General features: G+C 40.2%; 1 long non-coding RNA gene across 4 annotated transcripts in view; it reads left to right on the forward strand.

Annotated features, from left to right (window-relative positions):
- Positions 1 to 402: 402 nt before the first annotated feature.
- The window catches only part of LOC139672532 (uncharacterized), a 185,742-nt gene continuing 165,773 nt past the window's right edge, over positions 403 to 20,371 (forward strand). For all 4 annotated transcript variants that reach the window (XR_011697947.1, XR_011697945.1, XR_011697946.1 and 1 more), the window contains exon 1: positions 403 to 527. This is a non-coding gene — a long non-coding RNA (uncharacterized lncRNA). The remainder of the gene's footprint in view (positions 528 to 20,371) is intronic.

Consider the following 20,371-nt stretch of genomic DNA (forward strand, 5'->3'; position numbering starts at 1 on the left):
ATTAATGGTTCAATGGATATCTCATATCTTGATGACAGTTATGCTTATGGCAAGAACATTGCCATCAATTGTAATGCCTGAAAATTTTGTAGGAACTTCAAGAAACCAAGATATGACTACTCATCTTCAGGTAATGCCTCGACGGTAACGCGTGGAAGAAAAAATGTGTTCTGCTCTTTCAGAATTATAAAAGATTGTGTTCTTATTAAGGCTTATTTTAGCTTCAGCTTAGCTGATACTGGCGACCATAATTATTTGCAAGAGAAATCTGAATGTAAATATTGTCAGCATTTTTTCACACTTTTTCATTGTGAAACAGAAACCACTGAATGCAATGAAAAGGAAGTTAAGAAACTCCCTCTCAGGATACCTCGAGTTTCTTACACATTGCCACACCCTGCCAGTAATAAACAGATCTCTTAATTGCAGCTGATCTGGGTTGCTTGAAATACTGTTCTGCAAGCACACAGCCAAATTCTGTTTAGCAGCAATGCTCACAGTTGCTGTTTGGATCGAAACCTCCTGAGGTCAGAATTTTATCACCACTTCTTTAGCTTACTAACCAGATTCTTTCTCTCAGTTTTGAGGGCTTTATTTTTTTTTTAATTATTATTGCTGTAAGAAAAGGAGAGAGGAGAGAAAAGAGGAATAAATAATAGCTCTAAACACTGAGGTATTATCTATAAAACTGATTTATGATTGCTTATGAAATTTCCTTTTACTCAGTCCCTGGGGGGAACAGCATTTAGAGGGTAAGGATACTTCCATAATTATGCTCATCACTTTTTGGTCTCTTTTTGAGTCATGAACAAAAGCAGAAATGTTCTTTTCAAGTTAGAGGGACCTTGAGACTAATTTCTCATTGACCTGTAAATAACCTATCTGTAGTAACTTAGTTGTGGTTTATCTGAATTGGATTAGGTTTGGCAAGGTGGAGATAGGATGCTTCACTGGAAATCTGAAGTCAGTTTACCAATATATTGTCAAAACGTTTTATCAAGTTGTTTTTTCATCTTAATCTTTGTGCAGCTTTTATTTGCATAGTTCATTCCTTACTGTAAATTTTTTCCATGGCAATTTCATTGTTTTTTGTAACTGTGCTGTGAATGAAGCAAGCCTTGGAATTATTCTTTTCTATTTTGAGGGGGTTTTGTGCATATTCCATTTATAGATAGGGATAGGCCCAGTTTCCCACCTTTTGATAAGTAAAGAATAAAGTTAAATTCTATGATTGGACCTGTGAGAGTCAATCTAAGAGAACATGTTATTTTTAGTCCTACTTACTTTTTGTATAAAGGCTGCTTCAAGTGAAAAAGATCAACATATAACTGAAATTAAGCCCTCTGCAATGCCTACTCTGCTGTGTAATTCATAAATTAATGGATCATGAAAAGACTTTAAAAGAATGTTATCCATCAGAAATAATACCTTTGTATGTGCAGTGCCTGTATCTCAGAAACCCTTGTGTTGAATTTGCCTACCGAGGAGCCTGCAATCATTTTGAAAGGGTGAAAGAACCATAAAATAAGTTTATGTTTCTCAGTGCCCAAACGTTATAAATGACTAACACAATATGAGCAAACCAGTAAATCTAATCTTTTGCAACATGTATATTTAACAGTCATAAAATCTACTTTTGGGTATGTTGATATTAGACTTTTGTTTTACATGCCGCATGCTATATATCTGAATTACTTAGACCTCTGAGTAAAGCTAATTTTTCTTCCTAGAACCAAACATATAATTTCCAAGGTGACAAGAAATCTCCCACAGAAATTGTAGAATAATAGGATCTTGCTATTCAAAATAGGTTTACCACCACAGTATCTGAAAAACTTATCATGAAGGTAATAAGCTACACATGATTTCTCATCTGTCTTTTATTTTTCAATTATCCTCTCAACAGAGAAAGAAATATGCATATTAGAATAATGTGGGATTATTTTGCTGATTTGTTTCCAATAATGACATATAGAGTCATGTGCAAATATGTATGTAAATGGAGAAATGTGCTTTGTCTTGGGGATAAAAGGGGATCAAGCACTTTTCTAATTTTTATTAGATCATCAAGACTGGTCCTCAGAAAAGCCCTAAAACTCTTCTCCCTTCAGTGACTTTAATTTTACTGTGTAGCTTTCATTGTGTGACTGTTGACCATGGTGCTTTCTCTGGAAATTTATCAGCCTTGGTCCCTGGCCACAAAATGCCTTCCAGAGCGAGACTTGGAACATTCATCATTCTGTAGGGCAGCTGGGCTAGAAATCCTGAAAAGAGAGAGTTTGCTTACAATAGCTGCTCATGCAGAGGAAGTGATCTGCTGTGCCCCAGTTGCACTGGACCTGCTGAGGGGAAGCAAAGTCCCTTGCTCAGGGTATGTCCTGTAGCTGGGTCAAGGATAGTGCTGCCTTGAATAACCAAATTCAGTCATCATCTATTGGCCTGGCAGGGAGTCTTGTGTGCCACTGGAGTCAGGAGAGAGCCTTGTCCGTGGATGTTGCTGTGCAAGAGGTTCCGAGCTCTGAGGAATGCAGGAGTATTCCTGGAGCATGGACTGAGCTGGCAAATTGCTACACCATAGATTTTTTGTTTGCTTATGCTTCACCTCATCTAGAAATTGCATTGACTGGAACAGAGGAAGAGTGCATTTTGTTTTAATCATTTTGTTTTAATAAGACCAAAGGAGCGAACTAAACAAAAGCTTTAAAAAAATAAATGCTTGTGACATTAAGCTGCTGCTTCTACACAGCCTCTATTTTCTTGCTGAATTATTTTCAGAATTAGTTTTGAACAATTTTTTTCCTCTTAATTGATACATACAGAGTGCTATAACATTGCAACTTGGCTGTTCTCTGATTAAACTGCAAATGGGTTCAAAATCAAGGGAGGGAAACAGACGCTGCAGACATTTCAATGCACGGGTGCAGACCTCCTTCCCTCTGCACCCCAGTTACAACTGATGTGGTTGAACAATGAGAGCAAGTTCAGGGCATCATGGGCTTGTGGCAAGATTGCTTTTGACCTCACTGCTCCTCAAGATGCTACCTTCTACTCCACTGCTGTTTAGTAGAAAGTGGTGCTATGTTTTGGCATTTACTGTCAGCTGGTTTGACCTCTATTGCCCTAGCTTGCTTGCAGCTGGCTGCAGAAACTGTTTTTCCATCTCTATGTAAAGTATGTTCAACCACAGGTCTTTTAATTTGATATGTAAAAGCTCCACAGTTTTTAAGCTTTAATTTCCTTCACCAATCCTGAAATAATTTTGAGTTAGTTGATTGCCAGAACAAAGTTAGATCACTGTCTCTAATCATGCATCCTAGGATGTGATATCCCATGATGTGTTATCTGTTTGAAAATAGGGCAGTTTGTTTCATTAGTTTAGACCTCGCCATGTAATATGGAAACAATGAATTGTGGGCAACTTGTTCTAAGAACTGTATTTTTATGGTGCCAAGAACACCAGATAGTTGTACTTGGGTTGTGTATAAATTCAAATAGGTAAAACCTAAGCTCTCCATTTACTAAGTGTAGATTTAAAAATCTTATGTGTTTGTGTTAGTTAGGTGTAGGTTGCACCAAGGTAAGTTTTAAAACAGAAAACAGTGTCTGAATGCATATTCTACATGATTTCTAGCTTAAATTATTGCCTAACATTTAATATTTCTGTGCCCTTCAGCTCTGTAACACTGTCTCATGATAAGTAAATGATTAATTCTTTTACTTCATCCCAAAAGGCAAAGGTAATTTTTGTCATTCCTTAATTGTACACTTGGATATATAATAGAAAAAAGTACTTTAATTTTCTACCTATTCTATATAGTGTCATGTGGAATTTAAGACACACTCACAAATCTGGAATCTCTGTCAAAATACTTTACACATTGTTTTCTATCCTGTGTAAAACCTTCCCACAGCCACATGAGGAATTCACTCATGAAAAACTCCAACAGCTGCATGGCAGGTAATTTCAAGCTAACAATACAGTAAACTTTCACTTCACAAAAATGCAAGGTTTACCTCCACAAGTAAGGTCAGGATCTTCTGAAAGAAGGGAAGAGTGTTCTAACTTGCTTTTTGAACACCCTAAGCATCGGTATCACTTAGATCTCAGAGCTGTGTGACTCTGTGAAGATTCTCTGTAAACTCTAAAGATAAACATATCTTTATTTTGTAGGAGCTGATTATTCACTTTCAACAGAGCCTTTTCCTTCTGCCACTTGGCATCTGCCATTGGGAAAATTCTTAGGATTCTTGAAATGGAAGGAACAGCCAATGGTGGTGACCCTTCCCACCCGTCTCACCAGGCAGCAGTGATAGTGTTCATATTTACTCCCACATGTTGATGTTATAGAAGAATCCTTTTTACATCTACAGAGCTACAGGGTGTTATCTCTCTATCTGAGGCATTATCATCCCAGCTTTCTTGCGAGTGATGCTTTTGCACCTTCAGTATAAGGCTGGGACTTAAGTCAAGTTAAAGCTTTATTTTACCTATTAACCATCCATTCTGTATACACACAGTGATTCAGGCAAAATACAAAATAACTGAAGCTTCTGTCAAGCCAAAGTGGAAATTAATATTTTAGGTTTTACACATCCAAGCTTCCCCTGTTTCTCAGGTTTGGATACTTAGTGTAGTTGGAAGGGTCAGAAAGTCCAAAACCTAAAATCCAAGGGACCATTTCAGTAATCATCTGCCCAACACTGGAAATCTCTAAACAACTTCAACTGTTCTCTAAACAACATCTCATCATGAGAGGAAATGGCTGAGAACTTTTTATGAGTTTAAGTATACTCTAGTGATGGCATTGAAATTTAGAGGGTAGCTGAAGTGACACAGGAGAACAGGAGGCACTGACTGATGAGAGAGGAGTTGTATAAATAATGTACATTATATGTGCCTGAGTGGTGGTAGATCTTTGTGAGCCCACCACAGAAGCATTGCTCAGCTGTGTGGATCCAGAGCCACCTAAGAACAAATGAGGTAGCTGGGGCAAATGAAAGTCAAGAAGTTTCTTACATTTATCCACTTAACTAATCTAAGTAAACTCCTAGCAATAAAACAGTTAATCAAAATATTAGAACAGCAAGTTTCGGGTTGACTTGCTAAAGAGATTTCTGGCAAACAAGGTATTTGCAGAAGTTGTTTAATGTATCTCCACACACTAATGTTTGAACAGAAGTGTGTAGGACTCTTGGGGCAGGGCAGTTATAAGAGATTGTCCCCCTGCAAAGAGTCTCACCAAAATAAGATTTTAGCCTGAGAATATGAACAGTAGTGTTGGCCTTATTCCTTACTGCTATGCAGCAAGCCATGTGTCTCCTCTTCCAGGTGACATACAGGTGTCCAGAGGGCAGATCTCACTGCATGGAAAAGATGGGAAGTGTTTGCCTTCACTAATTTGTCTGGTTATCAAACTCTGCTATTACCCCCCACTGGGTCCCAAAGCAAGGAGTGAATGCATGCTTTGCTGGGGTTTACTGGTCTTCATGCCAGCCTGTCTCCAGTGATGCACTATTAAAAGTGCAAATCACAAAGGTATCAGAGCAGGGACCATAACATGTACTAGAAATGTGACAGTTCACACTTCATAATTAAATGGACAGTGAGATTAAAGAGGGGTTGCTTTTATAAAATGAAAATGAGGAGTACAGCATGGTAAGAGGTTATCTGCCTTACTAAAAATAAAAGACCTGAAACATGAATCCTCGTGTTTGTAGTGGATAAGATCCTATCCAATGCTGATGATGTAATATGTAAATGCTGAATGGAAATAAGATGATTTACATTTATTGTATGCCATGTGATGTAATGATCATCTAAAAAATCCTTCCTTTGTCATGGTTTAAAAATAGAACACTGGGCATGTACATGTATGTTATCTTATAATCCTTATTGCCTACGAGAATGTAGAGGACAAACTGTTTATTCTTAAGATGACTTTAAAGTATTCATTATTGTGAATGCTCTTTAATAAACTTGTACTTCCAAAGAACATAGAAAATTAAGAGTTTCTAATTCAACAAACAATTCTTTTGGGGCTTCTTTTTTAGCTAGTTGTGCATACTTAGATGAGACTAGGACTTCCCCTAAAAATTGTTAAAACCAATATATATTTTGGGTGGTAATTAATTTCTAACAGCATCTATAAATCATAGTATTTCCATGTCTGATCTGTGTATATTTGGTCACATCTCTACTGTATTAAAAACAAAACCCCCCAAAAGACAACAAAGAAGTCACAAATTATTATCCATATCTGTAGATATATGCCATAATATAGAAACAGAAAATGGTTTTTTTTGCCCCAATGCTTGTATTTTTTATGCCTTTTTTTTTCTAATTCAGAGTGCTTCAGATCAGGGTCTCAGTATCTGATTGTGGAACAGCTCTGTGAACAGAGATTGTGAGCAATTCTTACTAGACTAGTTGAGAACCTGTGGGGCAGAACACTCGTTTGGTTAATGAGATAACATCACCATCAAGTATTAAATAGAAGTCTCCAACATCAGGGTCTTCACCACCACATTCTTTGCTATTAAATTGTTGTGGTCTTTTTGGTGCTTTTGTGCATCTTTCTCTCGTCCTTAAGAACTAGTATGGCCATGATGATATCAATAATTAGACAGCATTTCCAGATTTCTTTAAAAAAATCCCAAACCAACTGGATTAACTTTAGGCTAGTTCAGTAATACAGCACACATTACCATTGTAAATAAATGTGGTTGCTTGTTCACGTAGATGTTGCCCTTGTTCACTGTCATAATTCTGTTATCCAGTTAAAAACTATGCTTCACAAAGAATGAAAGAGGTTTAAAATGGATGTAAGAATGAAAAAAGCGAAATTCTTTTTGTCTCTTTACTCTTGTTCTTCACCGTGCAATTGTAACACATTTTTAAACTTTAACTTTTACACCCATAATTGCTTGAAATCTACTTGATTTTTGATAATGAAAGGTGGGATTTTCTTCTATTCCCTTGTGTCTAGGAATTGTGGCTCTAAGATAGCATGATGACTCATTAGAATATTAAGAGATAGTGATACTGCTCAAAAGAAAGTGGTACCAAATGAAGCATAGAGGTCTCTTTATGCCACACTGTCATGATGCCATTGCTGCAAAATTCTTCAGTGAATTAGGTTCAAATGAGTATTTCTTAATAAAAACCAATTTTTATATTTTTGAAGGTATTTATTTTATTGCTGATCTTGAAGTTTTGACTGTGTTGCAAATTCTGGTATCACCAGTTCAATGTAGAGAAATATAAGTGATACCCTGGAAAAAAGCAATCTTAACTCTCCATATAGAGTGATAGGCTCTGAATTGAACGTTACCATTTAGGAATGAGATCTTGGAATTATAATGAATAGTTCTTATGAAACCACCAATTTAATGCTCAGTAGCAATAAAAATGTAAATTGAATGTTAGGGATTATTAGAAAAGAAATAGAGAACAAAAGAGACTGCATAAATCCCTACAGAGTTCATGTCCCCTCTTCTTAAAAAATGTAGTGGAGGACTGGAAAAAGTTCAGCGAAAGGAAATAAGAAAAGTACAGAAATGCCTTCACACAAAGAGGGACTTATATGTCTTTTTCAGTTTTGAGGAAAAAGAATATAGAGACTTCTGGTTCCTGACTTCTTTCCAACAAGATCTAGGTGTCTATAAGCCCAACATGTAGGCAGTTCAAAACTACCTTAAGTTTTTCCTTTTGCCATGTGTATTTAGGTGTGAAACTTGTTGGTGTGTGTTATGTATGCTGTGAGTTAAAATAGGCTAAATTATGCAAAAAAAATCCATGGAAGAAGATCCATTGTTAAAAACTAAATAAGAAGACATCAGTGCTGAACAGGAGATCCCAAACACATCTCCTGAGAAAGACATCACTGTATGTTTCCATATCCTTCCCTAGGCATCTACTGTTGATTATTGTTAGAGACAGTCTACTGGGCCAGGATGGCTTTGGTCTGAGTACAACCATTCCTATGATGTGTAACAGCACTGGAAGAATTGGTCAGCAGTGGATCTGGGCTGTTTCAACAGTTTTACTGACAGAGCATGGTATTTCTTAAGTTAGAAGAGTTTGTGACTGTAGGATAAGCTTATGCGTTCAGATGTTGATGCTTGATATGAACTAAATCTAAAGAACTGAGGATGAACATGAGATGAAAGGAATAATCTGTGCTTCTCAGGGCTATTGTTGCAGGCTGGCTGAACTGAAAACAGACTAGGGGCATGGGCAAGAAAATTTTGTGAATAAATGTCTCTGAAAGAGGTAACTGCTGGCTTCAACCTCTCTTTTAGCCTGTGGTGAATGGGTGTGATTTTAACCTCCTGCTTGTAACTTGATAATCACGTGTTTTGAAAAAGTGCATGAAGAGTAATGTCTACACCACGGTGAATTGCTATGAAATGTAAACAAATGCTACCTTTTACTTGTCATCTGATAAGGCTGATACAAATAGATGCCTGTTTCTCACACCATCCTCTCTGGGTAAATGAGAACGGCCAAGAGCATGGAACATAGCCATACTGCAGAGCCTAGAGGCCAGTGAATGTGCCTGAGCCTGCTATTTGTTAGTGTAGCTGTAGCCAGAGTGCCTTTTTAATGTCTTTTTAGTGTTCTTTTACCCAGCTGACAAGAGTGGGAAAGAGTATAAGCGTAGACTCGATTCTTTTGCAGAAAAAGTAATAACTGTTATTCTGGTTCATATTAGAGCAGCTTGAAAAGCTGCTCTACTCTGGCAGCTCTCTAGAATTTATGTCCAAACTTAGATCACATATGTCCAAGCTTATATCATGTATAACTACACAAGCACTTGCTCATTTGTAATAAATCCCTGGGCTGCTGGGCACAATTATATCAGCATTTGCCCAAGTTCAACATTTATGTCTCTTAAGAAATGCTATCACTTAATTTTTGCTTTTTCTCAAATTTAAACAAAACATTGAAATTTCAAAATTTGCTAAGAAATTACATTTGGGGATTGGTTTTCTTGAAGTCATCAAAAGAATTCTTTATCAAAGACTTCACTGAAACCAGATCACTTTGTTTTGCCTTTATTTTTCCAATTTTCAAGTGATAACATATTTGAAACACAGTATACAATGATTTAAGTGATGAGGTCCAAATGAAATTATGTAACCTTTTAGAAGGAAAACCAAATAATTTTCTTTAATTTTTTTTTATGAAGTCAATACATTTCTACGGATTGTTGAGTCAGCACTTGCTAATGAAAACCAGTTCTTCTGGAACTGGTTCAAACAGTCTTTGCAGGATATAAGACTTTTAAAATTCCAGACTGTAGATAAAAGCCCTCCCTCTTAAAAAAAACCCAAACCAAAACAAAACCAAAAAACCCCAAAAGCAGTTTACTCTAAAAAGCAAAATTACTCAAACTAAACAAATGTTTATGTTTTGTGCCTGCATGTCACACATGAGTGCCTGTGAATATAGTCTAACACATTTGACAGTTCTGCTGGTCTGATTTAGTACTTAATCCCGCTTTTTTTTATCCCTCAAATTTTTGCACAATATCTTCTTTCATTCTTACTTATTAATACTGGCTAGAGTCTGTGTTATATTCCATCCCATACAGCAATGCTCACAGCAGCATTTTGAATTTAAAAGAATTTTCCAGCATCGATTTTATACTCTGCTATATTATAGTAACTCTTTCATCTTTGTTTTTAAATGCTATTTTGAAAACCACCGATACTCAGGCTTCATACCTTGCTCGCCAAAGGAACAAAGGCTGAATGCTGCTTAGCTCCAAGTGTCAATCAGGACATAACAAGTTAAACAGCAGTCAACACATTGGCAGATGAGTAACATGGAGTGGTTACTAAGCAGTGCCGAGTGCTGTTTGTCCTAGTCTACCTCAGCAGCTTAATGTGTTTGCTTATTCATCTGCATCTGTTAGGGTGTAGCCAATGTCAGTAAAGGGTAATTTTCCCAGTAGAGACAAGGTTTTGGGGCTCGTCTTACAAAACCATCCAGACCTGGAGGATATTACTGTGATTAAACTAATTGATTTCAATAGGAGCTAATCATGCAGACTCTGGCAATGCACAGTGATGAAAAACTTCACCATGCCCTGCCCCTTGGACAACAAATGTGTATTGCACTTCACCCAAATTTTCCTATCAAGATTACATTTTTCCTATCTGAATTTGGATATGTGTTTAGTTTTCCTAAAGCTCTACCCCATGCTGGATGGATTCACTTCATCAGCCTCAATTTCCTACTAGGGAATAGCCTGTGGATAAGTAAGGTTCTCAGCACTGTAAGGAGATGTTACAATGTAGCACCTATTACAGGGTCTGATTAAGCAAATTGAAATGACCTGACAAGTTGTCCCACATGTCTGTTTAAACACTCCAGTGGTAGTATGTGCTATGCCCTGAGTTGTAGGTCTGGCTGTATAGGTGGCAGTTTGTTGTTTCCTGGTTGGTCTTTTATTGAGGTGGGTTTGAATGCAGAATCACTCCTCCACTCTTTGTGCTATCAGCAAGAAGCACATCAAAGGATGTGAAAAGGAGCACCTTGGAGTGACTGGTAAGAAGCCAGGGATTCCAGCAACCTGGAAAGGAATGGGTGTGGGGAGTGGGGCAGGACAGAAACCCAGCCCATTTGGTCCATGCACCAGCCTGTGCTCACCTGCCCCATGTTATCACCCTGTTTTTACTTTTACCTATGAAAGATACTGTGAGCATCCCCAGGACCATCTCATGAGCTTTCCTCTCTTCCCATCTTCCACTTGCCGCTTGTCAACCTGGGTCCTGTGTCTTCTCTGCTGTCTGTAACTTTTAAATAAATGACTTATCCTGAGTTGGGGTTTGCACTCATGTGTGTGTTGGGGAAGAGGGTCTTCAGAGATGCTATATCTTGAGAAAATGCGCAAGAGCAAATGTAGCATTGCTGCTCACTCTCATTTTGAATGGCCTTGATTTCACCATGGCTTTCATTTCAGTCTGTGCTGCCAGATGAAGGATGCAATAAGCCTGATTAAATTTCCATGATTTATATATCTGCAGCACATTGAGTCTATAATTAAGACAATGAGGGACAGAGGCCCCAGCTGCGATATACAAACAGAGACCTTCACATGTCATACAAGAGAGGGATGTGTGAGAGAATACAAGTTAAAACTGATACAGTATTGATCGGTGTACTGGGTGGTAACTTGTGTATCTTACTACTTTCTTACATCTTTTGAAGCCACATCAGCAGAAAAGAGGATTAAGGTGAGTCCTCCAGTAACTTAAATTTGTTTACTTTACTGAATTATGGAGAGATGTTAAATAACAGTCTGTTGGGAGAAAGCTGAATTAAATATAAGTGGCTCTGATGGAGGCTGGTGTCATGCATCTGGAAAAAGAATGGGACCACGGTGAGGACCTGCTGGTACCTCCATGGAAAACTGGAGGAGGAAGATCCTCTCACTGACCCAGTTAGGGGAGAGGAAGGAGGAAATGACAAAGCCAGGTAAATTGAGGGCAGGATTGCACAATGTACAAGAGGCTTAATTGTGTTGATTACAGCTGACATCTCACAGAGGATGGGGAAATAGCAATATTCAGTTTTGGCTGAACACAGTTCTGGAGAGAATAATGTGAAAGGGATGAGAGCAGGAAGCTCATCTACATGTAACAGATGTGTACCAGATTGCATGTAAAATATATGAATATCTATAAGATGGATTTGTATACAATGCACTATAAGTTTGGGATAAGCCAAAGAAGAATTTAGGAATATACAAGTCAGGTATCTACAACAACATAATTTGAAAACAAGTTTACAATGGAGCTATATGGTGTCTGACAGCAATTGAAACATCAAAGCAGAACCAAGTGAATCAAACCAAGTCCCACAGGTACAGGCATCTTAGTTTTTACCCCTACTTGTGGTGGGTGGCCATGGGATTCATAACAGAAATCCCTTACTCTTGGTCTCTGTTAGCAGTTTTAACAGTGAGAGAGATGGGTGATCTGTCCCCAACAGGTGGCAAGACCAACAGTGTTTGGAAATAAATGGAAAAACGAGACAGAGATATAAAAACTAAGTTAAAGTAAGTTTAAGATGAATGCCTCTTTTTAACAGTTGAGGAGGAGGCTCAGAGTGACCAGACAGCAGTTGCTGAGAAATGAGAGGATTTCCTCTGAGTTTTAGGAAGAGGAAAATCTACAAAGCAGTGGTGAGCTATTGTGTCAGAGGAAGCACAGTATGGCTTTCCCCCCCCCCCCCCTTCTCTCTTGTGAACTGGGGTGCACATCTTGTGGTACAAATGGACAGGCAGTTTGGTCATGATGGACTTTCTGGTTTGAGCTGAACATGGCTGCTTTGTCATCTTTTGGGAGTGAATAACCCTGTTGGGTTTGCATGCCAGACAGGCTTCTCCTGAAGGTGCAGGGCAGGTGCATCCCTTCCTGTGGCAAGGCTCATGGCACTGCATGTGCTATGCAGCTGTAAAGGTTGATGGTGGCATGAGTCACAGCTATCCTATGTGCCAGCAGGTCCACAGAAGGAAAGGGGAATCAATCACTATGTTGTAGCAAGGTATGGGCCATACAACATCTCCTGTGACAGGGATGCCTTTCATGCTGATGCTCAAATGCCCCCAGTGCATCTGTGATGACAGCATGATTCTAGATTAGCACAACTGATTTGTTTTTTTCTGTCCTGGGGTACTTCTCTGCAACCCAAATGGGCTGACAACAGTAGCTGGGAGCACACTGGTATTGGTGTCCTGTCCTTCTGGCCTGCCTCTGCCCCAGCTGGAGGAGTGGGTGAGCATGGCTTTTAGAATGCTGACAGGCCAAATGTATTTTTGTAGGGCTTTTGGGCAGTGATGGTAGAAACAAAGCAGCAATGCAAGGGATGAAGGGGCAGCAGGAACACCACCCGTGATGGCTCCTTGGGCCATCCAGCAGCAGAGCTGTGCTGTGTTACTGGGGAGAATGGCTGTGGCACAGAGATCATGGCTGTTTTCTCCTCCTGTTGAGTAGAGCATGGTAAGGGCAATGAGTTCCCTCCCCACTGCTCAGCTGTGAGATGCACAGACACCCTTCTCTGCAGCTTGGTGTTCCTTATTCATTACCATCTCCTTACCTCCACACCTGTTTGATATTACATATTCAGTTTGGAAATACTGTCCTTTTTGTCCCCTTTTACACCATCTGTTGACACAATCCCGTGTGTGTGTCTGGGTAAGATCCAGCTGGCTCACGCAGGAGGTGAACACATTCACGTCTCCTGAAATTGCTGATTCAGGGAGGGGAGGCAGGGGGGACATGCACACACTCAAAAGCCCCGCACCCCGATAGCGCCGCAGCTGAGCAGCCAATCATTGCCCTCTGTGATAGTGCCAGGCGTTATCAATGCACAGCCATCCTTTCACCCCCGTCTGCCCTCCCTGCGCCCCCGACGTGCCTGTTGTAATCAGGAGAACAATGGCAGAGGCAGAGTGCCCGGCACAAAGACAACAGCTGCACTCCCGGGTCAGGCTTTGCAGCTTCCCTGCACAATGGCGATGTGTAACCCCATCCCACTGCCCGCCTTGGAATAATTTATTTATAGATGGAATATCTCTTTCAGTGGCCTGTTTAAGGATATCTTTCCATAAATGCATGGAAATTGAAATTATTCTCTGCTTTTCCCCACAAAGATTAAGGTATCTGTTCCGTACAGATAAATAGTGTAATTTTGGAGGGGAAGAGGGAGAAAAGCTGTTTGAATATATGCAATAAAGAATGAGGAGTAGATTAATTGGGATGAGTGCATTTTTAAAAAATATTAAATACATTTCATTATTAGTGTCTCTGTAATAATAGACATGTGTTTAAAATAGGAAAGAATTGTTAAAGTAAAGAAAGAAAAGCTCTCCTAGGCAATGAATGCTCATCTTTCCTCTGTGAGAGAAGACTGGTTGCTTCTTTGGTAATAAAGCCTCTTTCACCCTCACAAACTGTAAGCAGTAGCATCTGCTCAGGATGGAGAATTTTCTACCATCTAGGAGACCATGAATCATCTTTCACATGAAAATATGGTTGTTTCATTACACTGCTTACTTCTCTTAAGTACTGTGTGTGCAGCTTACATGTCATATAAATGTGCAGTGTAACACAAAATCAGAAATGAGGACAATTGCCAAGCTCTCTAAAAAGAACTAAAATCAGGAAAAGTTTCCTCTGATAACTTCCTATAGTCTGTGATTCCAAACTGCCATTTTCAAATAATATAACTTTAGGGATCACGAACATGGAGTGCTTCATCCATCCCTTCCTCCATGTTTTGTATGCATGGGAACATATCTGTGTAAGGAAAGCATGACAAAACAGTCTTCAAATAGGAAAAAGCTCTGGTGCTGCTAAACACTCTCCAGACACCTCCATCAGATTTAAAAACCTGTATGCCCTAGTGATATGAAACACACTTTATCAGTCACTCTGGAATGATTTTTTAATTAACAAACATCTTGTAGAGCACTACTGTTTCTGTATAAAGTGTGTGAGAAAATGCATGGCCTCTTTATATCATCCTCTCTTCCATCTCCTGCAGTCCACAGGAAAAGACTCATGACTGGCAGCTGTTTGACTGCCCTATTATCTGAGCCTGCGTCCAGTCTGGCTAATTACAGTCACTGATTACTAAACACTGAGCAGCACTGTCACCTGCCTTAGCCTGACAGGATTATACCATCTGTGCCACATGGCCAGGGTATGGAAAGCTGGTGAAAGGTCATAAAAAGGGGCAAATAACCCTTAATGGGAGGTAAATGTATGTTTACAGACGTGACAGCTGACTGTCATTAGAGTATATATATATGTATTCACAGCTGAAGATACTTCTCAAGCAAGAATAAGGGGCCCACGAAGTGTGACCTTGTCAGACAGTTGGGTTTTTTCTGCCCCCCAAATAGGTGTTATTCACTGGGAAGAGACTGAGTACACATCTGTCAGACACACTGGAGGAGCAGGACAACGTTTTCCCTCCTTACCTCCCCAGACCTTGTCAGCCAAGCAGCAGCAGTTTAACTAAAATGGAAAAACTGATCTGGTGAAACTGGAGCAAGCCTTTGTGCAGGCAAAACTCTCTACTTTAAAAGATCTTGTTGGATCTGTTCGGTTTGTGTTTGCAAAGATACCAAAATTAACTCCACTGAGTAACTGAGGACCAGACTATTCTCAGGGACCAGTGCAGAAGCTGACTGTCCTTCCTCCTCATTACTCTTCTCCAGTGCATGTCATGCCTCCTCCTACCTGCAGTGCCTGCACAAACACTCTTCTCTCACCAACTCATACACTCTTGTACCTGCCCTCTGCTCTGCCCAAGCCCTTCTATGGGTGTTGCTTTTCTTCCCCTGTGTGCTACAAAGAGCCTTCTCTCTTTTCCCAAGTGCATGTGACGATGCAGCCCTTAACCAGAAAGCTTCAAGTGTTGCCTCATGTTTGCTTCATGTCTCCATATATTTAGGTTTTAACTCTCCAAAGGGTATTTTGCAACATTTTTTATGTATCTGGGCTGAGACCTCCTGAGGTCAGAGAGACATAGTGTTTATTGACTGCCTTGTTGAATCATTCCAGCTCAAATCTGATCCACCTTGGAGGTTATCTAAATTATCTTGAAATCACCATAATTTGTTGGCTTGGAAAATTCCTCTTGCTTACAACAATCTTTAGGTTATTTTGCAGGTAATATACACTCAAGACCATCCATAAAGTGGCTTAAATCTGACAGTATATGTCTCTGTGTCCTCCCAGCTTGTCCAGGGCTATCTGCAGAGAGGATGATGACACAAAGTCACCTAACATGGTCAGAGGGTTGTTAGTCTTCTGTCATCAGCTGCTTCATGAGTTCCACCACAACCTGCTAGAGTGGCTCTCTCAGGTTTGGTTTGTGGTCTGGTGGCAGTGATGGTTATTGGGTAGGTCCCAAACTGTGGTCTTCCTGGTGTGGTTCTGCCAGCAGCTCCTGGGTAGGGAGCATCCCCCTCCTTGCTGTATTCTGAATGAAATATGCAGATTTTTTAGCCAGAAAAACAAATAGTCTCTGCAACTGTAGGTGATTTGTTTCAGCTAAGTCATGGTGTCACATACATACTACCTTGCTTTTATTCTCCTTGGATTTCTTGCCTAGGCACTCTCTTTTGTTGTCAGATTTGTATTATGTTTCTCCAGTTGCATTCAATTTGTCTGGTCATTATTTACCAGGCATTTTAGTACATGATCATAAGATAGATGTTGGACTGAAAAAAGATGACTACAAGCGGCCTTGCATACATCAAATCACACCTTAAAGAAGAACACATGAATCCCCAAAAGGTGCATATATGTCATAACTGAAGCAGTCTTACTTTAATGTAAGTGTAATCTTCTCAGAAATCAAAATATAATTTATTTCATGTCAAATACGTGACCAAGATTTGACAGTCACTGAGTACAGGAATTTTTCAAAAGGTATCAAATCAGGTTGTCTAATGTTCAGAGTTTTTGTACCTGACCTGTGTGCTTTTCTAGTAGTTGCTTTTACTTTTTTTTTCCTGGTGGGTTCCTTAAAATTGTTCTCAGGAGCATACACATTCAAAAAGGAACTTCATATATACTATGTGTCCATGTATACATTTGCTAGTCTGCTGGTGAAGTCAGCCACTGATATTGTGTGATCGGCAGTATCATCACAGGTTGGGACAGAGGGATGCAGGGATGATGCAGAGGATTGGGAGGAGAGGAGCAAAGGGAAATTTAGTAGTTCAAAAATGCTACATTTTTTCAACTGATGCTGAGAATTTCTGTTGGAATGTAAAAAGGAGCAAAATTGGGATATGCTGGTAGATTGCAGTCATCAGAGTGCTACTGATGTGCTGTAGTTGTGGAAATTCCAGCCTGATTCTAAGACACGCCATTTCCAGGGCAGACAGAGGAGTATTTTTACTGCTGTTACTATCAGTTACCTTTTGCCTCTTGACCCTCCTCTGGGTGAGTGCAGGCAGGCCTGGTGCTGACTATAAGCTTGGTCAGCCATGCCCAGAACAGATAAGCACAAGTCGGATCAGGTGTGGAAAATGGTTCCTTGGATAAGCAGGGGACCTGGCAGCTTAATTTGAGTGAGACAGCTTAGGGAGTGTAGCTCATTTGGCTCCTCAAGACAAATACTGAGAGAGAAAAAGATGTGATTGCTCACTCTAAATTTATCAGCAGAGGCAAATGCCAGAGAGGGAGAGGAACTATTTAAGGTGAAGGACAATTGGCCCAAGAACAAATGAGTGCAATCTGGCTATGAATAAATTTAGGCTGAAAATTAGAAAATGGTTTCTAACTATCAGAGGAGTGAGTTTTCAGCTTTTTAATAAGAACTCAAGAAACCCAATTCCTATTCAGTCCAATATGCTAAGATTATTAAAAATCTGCCTGTGATAGGAGGGAACAAGTCTATGGCTTAGAAGGTCTCCTGCCTTTCTGAGCAATGATGAATACAGGTTGACTCAATAGGAATTATATGAACAACTTTCAAAAGTCTGGACTGAAATTGTCAAGAGAGTGTCACAAATTTTGATTCTTTGGACTGTAATGTCTCCTCTGCATTTCTATGCCTTTTCTATGCACCTGTGAAGCACAGAGGATAATTTCATCCCTCTTCCCCATTTAATCACACAGGGGTATTGTGAAAACACCCTCACTGTGGTATTATGAAAATATAGTATTTACTGTTTGTGTAGCACTCAGGAGTGCTGTGAGGATGAGTACCAAAGGAAAAAAAGCTGTGCTGAAATTAATAACTTCGGATGCACAGCTAGCTTTGAATTACATCTAGTAAATCATGCCTAGGGCAACACACTGAGTGAGAAGAAAATAAAATATTGAATAGTTGCTCATTAAGTGAACACCAGCTATTACGTGAACTGAATGAGACAGGGTCCCATGGAAAATACAGTATGTGATTTTATAATTGAAGATTAGAAGAGGACTAAATTAAGGTTGCACAAGCCGTTCCTTATGCCTTTCCAACATCAAGGATCTAGACAATCAGGGGATCCGGCCCAGCCAGCATGCACTTAAGAAAGGCAGGTCCTGCTGGATCAACCTGATCTCCTTCTATGACAAAGGAACCCACTTAGTGAGTTAGAAAAAGGCTGTGGATGCATCTACCTGGCTTCAGTAAAGTCTTTGACACTGTTTCCCTTGGCATTTTCTTGGAGAAACTGGCTGCTCATGACATTGATGGGTGTGTTCTTTGCTGCATAAAATCCTATCTGGATGTCCAGACCCAGAGAGTGGTGGTGAATGGCGCTACATCCAGTGATGTCCCCAGGGGTCAGTACTGCGGCCAGTCCTGTTTAATATCTTTAAACCTGGACAAGAGCATTAAGTGTACCCTCAGTCAATTCTCAGACAACACCAAATTCAGCAGGAGTGTTGATCTGCTGTAGGGCAGGAAAGCTCTGCAGAGGGATTTTGAAAGGCTGGATCAATGGCCTGAGGCCAATTGTATGAGGTTCAACAAGGCTGAGTGCCGGGTCCTGCTCATCCCCATGCAATGCTGCAACCTGCGGGCAGAGCAACTGGAAAGCTGTCCAGTGGAAAAGGACCTGGGGGTGCCAGCTGAACATGAGCAAGGGCAGTGGCATCCTGGCTTGTATCAGAAACAGTGTGGCCAGCAGGAACAGGGCAGTGATTGTCCTCTTGTACTTGGCACTGGTGAGGCCTCACCTGAAATCCTGTGTTCAGTTTTGGGCCCCTCATGACCAGACAGCCACTGAGGTGTTGGAGCAGGTCCAGAGAAGGGCAATGAAGCTGGTGAAGAGTCTAGAGCACAAGTCTTATAAAGAGTAGCTGAAGGAGCTGGGATTGTTTAGCCTGGAGGAGAGTCAGGAGAGACCTTATTGCTCTCTAGAACTCCCTGAAAGGAGGTTGTAAGCAGGTGGGAGTTGACTTCTTCTCTCAGATAAAAAGTGATAGGACAAGAGGAAACAGCTTTAAATTGCGCCGTGGCAGCATCAGATTGGGTATTTGGTAAAATGTTTTTTGCTGAAAGTATTGTCAAGCATTGGAACAGGTTGCCCAGGAAAATGGTGGAGTCACCATCCCCAGAGGTATTTGAAAGAGATGCAGTTGTAGTGCTCAGGCACATGGTTTAGTGGTGGACTTGGCAGTGCTGTGTTAACAGTTGGATTCGATGGTCTTAGAGGTCCTTTCCAACCTCAATAATTCTATGATTTTATGAATAGTCAGACACCCACCCTCCTATCTCACCAGCCTGCGTGTGGGGAGATGCTCTGGAGTGCACTCTGTGAATAACCCCCACAGTACTCTGCCCTTGGCACAGGCAGCTGGAGAAGAATGAGAGGGTTGCACCAGCTCACCCACAATCAGCTTCTCAGATCCAGGCAGAGAATAGCGTTCTGTCTTGTGAATACTGGAAATTTATTTCATCCCAGCTTGGAACTAATCCCATCTCTAGAAATTCTGTATAAATGCAAGTTGTAGGAGTGATGAAAATATTGACTGTTGCACCAAGAAGATTGGGTAGCCCAGGCAAACTACCTTCCCTATAAATTTGGAGGTGCAGGTGTCTTTGAGAGTGAAGTTCAGGTTTTGGATGTGATATCAGGATCACCATACAGACTGCCAAGGAGGAGCGGGTCCAGTCCCAAGAATCCATACCCATTGCACTTTTCTTGAAAGCAAGAGTTTGGAACAATGGTTGAAGATGTCAGTGAGGCAGCAAAGGTTTTGCCAGTATTTTTCTGACTAGTTGCAGTGGTATGGGTTATACACTGAAATACATGTCAGCGGACCATCGTGGTTAATGTGAGTTATTGGCTGTGCCAGGAAGAGCTGGTGCTGAATAGGCATCTGGCAATAACTCACCCCTTGGCACATCAAAACCTAATACCAATACATATGGCTTTATTCTAGCTGGCATGTTTGGTATGAAATCATCAAATGCTGCAAACACAAAACCTTGCTATTTTTAAACTAGTTTTGACATAAAGGACAAAGTTCTAGCATGATTAGTGAGTTTGAGCCCCTCTGTTTTTGGCACCTGACGTTATTCTTCAGCCAAGGACTGATTCCCAGAGTGAGGATGCTCACCTGTTCCTGGACACCCTGCATTTTTAAAGCAGGCACTAACAAAGCAAGCAAAAGCCTTGACCAGTTCTGAAAATCTTGACTCAAATTCTTCACAAGTTATCCAAGAAGCATATACTTCTCAGCTGTGGGAAACAATATTATTTATGGGCTCACCCAAAATACTTGGCTGGATATTTTATGTTTGAATTGGTGCAAAGGAGTCTTGTGTGACTGTATGTACTATACAAAGGCGGACACACCCATATTTAAAATATTCCTGGTTTACTGTAGTCAATCATAT

This window comes from Pithys albifrons, chromosome 5 (genome assembly GCF_047495875.1).
Source record: "Pithys albifrons albifrons isolate INPA30051 chromosome 5, PitAlb_v1, whole genome shotgun sequence".
In the NCBI taxonomy this organism is placed as follows: domain Eukaryota; kingdom Metazoa; phylum Chordata; class Aves; order Passeriformes; family Thamnophilidae; genus Pithys; species Pithys albifrons.